Raw genomic sequence first — 4,063 nt, 5'->3', positions numbered from 1 at the left:
ATTATTATTATTATTATTTCTTATTCTCCATCTTCCGCCAAATTTCGTCCCGCTACTAGTCCCAAAGCGTTGCCAACACGCGCAACACATTACACCGACATGTGGGTATTGATTGGGAATGGTGTGCTATGATTTTTCTAAGAGATTTGCCGCGTGGTTTTACCGAAATCGGCAAAAAACCGGCAAACTTTTCTCATTGACTTGAATGGGAAATGTTCGGGAAATCGCTCAACATTGCTCAAAAACGCCCCCCCTTTGGCACCATGCTGTGTCGCCATACTTTAACGTAGAAACATGATTAAAAGTTTAAACCGAAGACAAGACTTTGGTGTTTATTGCGCTGAATGGGCGTTCAGATATCAAGCACGGTTTCTCCCAAATCCCAGTTTACGTATCGTCCCGTTTTCAGACCGGTTCAGATTTTCCAATGTGTGTGTATGTGGCGGAATGTTCAGAGCTAGAGTGGGGGACAGAGTGGGGAGACTAAAAAAGTTATCTTTTTTTTTTCTCTATAACTTGCTCCCACGCCAACAATTCTAACTTGTCATGGACAATTTTATACATCAAAACGTAGGTATTCTTGTCTAGTTTCATCGAATGTGCTCATTATGTGATATGATGTATACTTCCGCTCAGCAACCTTTCAAATGAGAACAGTTCCACATTTTCCTCCATTCACTGTAATGGTAAACATCGTCCGCATTTCTGAGCAAAACGCAGAGCGAAGGACTTTTTTACATCGCTGATACGCCCACATTTTAAAGTTTATCCACATAAATTTTATATCAATACGTTCACAAGGGCCTTGTGGTGCCCACGAGCACCTCAATTAATTGATATCTTGTATCCTTTTGGTGATATGATCATTTGTTTGAGAGCTTGATCAGTCTCTTAATAGCTGGTAACAGTTGGTGCCAGGTGCAGTCGTTAACTGACTACATATCAAAGAGATGACATAACAGAGATGAAAGGCTTCCTATTGGTCCTTAGTAACCAGGCAACCATACTTTGTATGTCTGTCTGTGGACATCCATCTGTCTCCCTCTCTCTCAGACACACACACAGACAGACACACACACGTCCTAACATCTTAAATAGGTTTTAAAGAGTTATATCTCTGAAGGGTTAAGACACTTATTATTTTTTATTAAGTTTATTTGCTGTTCGGATGTGCACCAAGTAGTAGGCACACTGATAAAATTTCTGCGGAATTTTCTAGTTATTTCTTATCTCCATCTTCCGCCAAATTTCGTCCCGCTACTAGTCCCAAAGCGTTGCCAACACGCGCAACACATTACACCGAAATGTGGGTAATGATCGGGAATGGTGTGCTATGATTTTTCTAAGAGATTTGCCGCGTGGTTTTACCGAAATCGGCAAAAAACCGGCAAACTTTTCTCATTGACTTGAATGGGAAATGTTCGGGAAATCGCTCAACATTGCTCAAAACGCCCCCCTTTGGCACCATGCTGTGTCGCCATACTTTAACGTAGAAACATGATTAAAAGTTAAACCGAAGACAAGACTTTGGCGTTATTGGGCTGAATGGGCGTTCAGATATCAAGCACGGTTTCTCCAGATCCCAGTTTACGTATCGTCCCGTTTTCAGACCGGTTCAGATTTTCCAATGTGTGTGTATGTGGCGGAATGTTCGGAGCTAGAGTGGGGGACAGAGTGGGGAGACTAAAAAAGTATCTTTTTTTTTCTCTATAACTTGCTCCACGCCAACAATTCTAACTTGTCATGGACAATTATACATCAAAACGTAGGTATTCTTGTCTAGTTTCATCCAATGTGCTCATTTACGTGATATGATGTATACTTTCCGCTCAGCGACCTTTCAAATGAGAACAGTTCCACATTTTCCTCCATTCACTGTATGTTAAACATCGTCTACATTTCTGAGCAAAACGCAGAGCGAAGGACCTTTTTACATCGCTGATACGCCCACATTTTAAGTTCATCCACATAAATTTTATATCAATACGTTCACAAAGGCCTCATGGTGCCACGAAACCTCAATTAATTGATATCTTGTATCCTTTTGGTGATATGATCATTTGTTTGAGAGCTTGATCAGTCTCTTAATAGCTGGTAACAGTAGGTGCCAGGTGCAGTCGTTAACTGACTACATACCAAAGAGATGACATCACAGAGATAACAGGCTTCCTATTGGTCCTTAGTAACCAGGCAACCATAGTCTGTATGTCTGTCTGTGGACATCTATCTGTCTCCCTCTCTCTCAGACACACACACAGACAGACACACACACACGTCCTAACATCTTAAATAGGTTTTAAAAAGTTATATCTCTGAAGGGTTAAGAACTTATTATTTTTTATTAACTTTTATAGCTGTTCGGATGTGCACCAAGTAGCAGGCACACTGATAAAATTTCTGCGGAATTTTCTAGTTCTTTATTTGCCATTGCCTACATTTAAATGTCTGTCTGCCAATAGGCCTAAAACATATATAAACATATAGCTTATTTCTTGTGACAGAGACTGGGACTCCAGGTTAATAAGATTCTGACCGAGTAGCAAGACATGAATTCAAGTGGGATTTGTGAGAAGTCTGTGTATGTTCCCATCCAATTAGATTCAATTTGGTATTGATGATCAAAAATAATAACTAACTCTGTGAAATTATTTGAAACTTAATGAGGACTAGATTAGGATTTAAAAGATTTAAAGCTGAATCTGGTTTTCAATTTGGCCCAGGTGTGTCTGTTAAAACACCAACGGAGACAACTTCTCTCTGTTGATGCTTTATTACAATCAAGCATCAGGATAAAGATGGGGGGGGGGGGGGGGGGGGGTTAGCTCTGCTAAGGCTGTGTGGTGTGGTAATAAAATAAATAAATAACATTGTAAAGGCTACCATACACAATGTGTAGGAATCTTACAGTGACGAAAATAAGTATATGAACACCCTGCTATTTTGCAAATGCAGCTTAGGCATTATATGGTGTGTTGAGGTGCTACATGAACATTTCTGCAAACAGTCCTAGCAGGGCTCATCATGTTGTTGTGGCCGAGTGGTTAAGGCGATGGACTAGAAATCCATTGGGGTCTCCCGCGCAGGTTCGAATCCTGCCGACAACGAGCGCTGTTTTTGAGAGTGGTACCAAACCAATGACACATCAGAGTATACCAAATCGCAGATGTGCCTTCATAAACAATATTGTCTTATCTCATAGGTACTGGAAGCAACCAGTCTCCACCAATGTATTTCTTATCAATCTGTGTTACAAGATTTGCAGTGAACGTTGTATTGTCCAGCAGAAAGGCAACGGGTGTGTTACTTTTCAACTATGATTTATATCGTAGCAGTGCAAGCATTTTGCCCAGGTTTGATTTCAAGCCACCGCATATTTCAATTTCCTTGCGGGAGTCATCCCAAAAGGATTAATAAAGATAAGTCTAAGTCTATCTCAGAAAAAAGTCAAAAGAATTTCAAAATCTTCAGGGGATGTAGCTCAGTGGTAGAGCTCATGCTTTACATGTATGAGGACCTGGCATCTCCAGCAGGTATTATGGTAGAGTCTTAAAAGAGCTCTGCAGAAGATATTACCTCCTGTGATAATCTGACTGGTAGAAAGCACTTTAAACGTACATGTTTTACAGTTTATTTACAGTATTTATTACCTGTAGTGTAGTATATTTACTGTATTACACTCAGTTTTTATGGGTGTTACAGCGGGAATAAAAGGTATGAGCACTGTAGTTTCTTTTTTATGATGAAATAATCTCAACATGCCATTAAGTTTACTCTTCAGCAGGGGGAGACATTTCACTTCAGACACTTGCAACATCAGAGGCTTTGTGTAAACATCAACAGACAGGAAATAGACTTGATACTGATACAAAGCACAGGAATTAGAAGAGGATGGTTTCAATCCCTCAACCTCTGGGTTAGGCCCAGCACGCTTCAGTGTCTGTGATTGACATTTTGAGGGGAGATTGGGGACCCTGTGGCAACCAAGGTTCCAACAGCTTACGGGTAGTAAAGTTAAACATTTGGTATAGACCTTGCAACTATCTTTTATTTGAGCTCCCTGATT

At 40.4% G+C, this 4,063-nt stretch overlaps 1 non-coding gene across 1 annotated transcript; it reads left to right on the top strand.

Moving 5' to 3' along the window:
- The first annotated feature begins 3,023 nt into the window (after positions 1–3,023).
- trnas-aga (transfer RNA serine (anticodon AGA)) lies at positions 3,024–3,104 on the top strand. The gene has a single exon. It is a non-coding gene; the product is annotated as a tRNA-Ser (tRNA).
- Positions 3,105–4,063: the final 959 nt, after the last annotated feature.

Source organism: Etheostoma spectabile, unplaced genomic scaffold, assembly GCF_008692095.1.
Source record: "Etheostoma spectabile isolate EspeVRDwgs_2016 unplaced genomic scaffold, UIUC_Espe_1.0 scaffold00570094, whole genome shotgun sequence".
NCBI lineage: Eukaryota > Metazoa > Chordata > Actinopteri > Perciformes > Percidae > Etheostoma > Etheostoma spectabile.
Note: the sequence above shows the minus strand (reverse complement) of the source record. Positions and strands in the feature narration are given on the sequence as shown.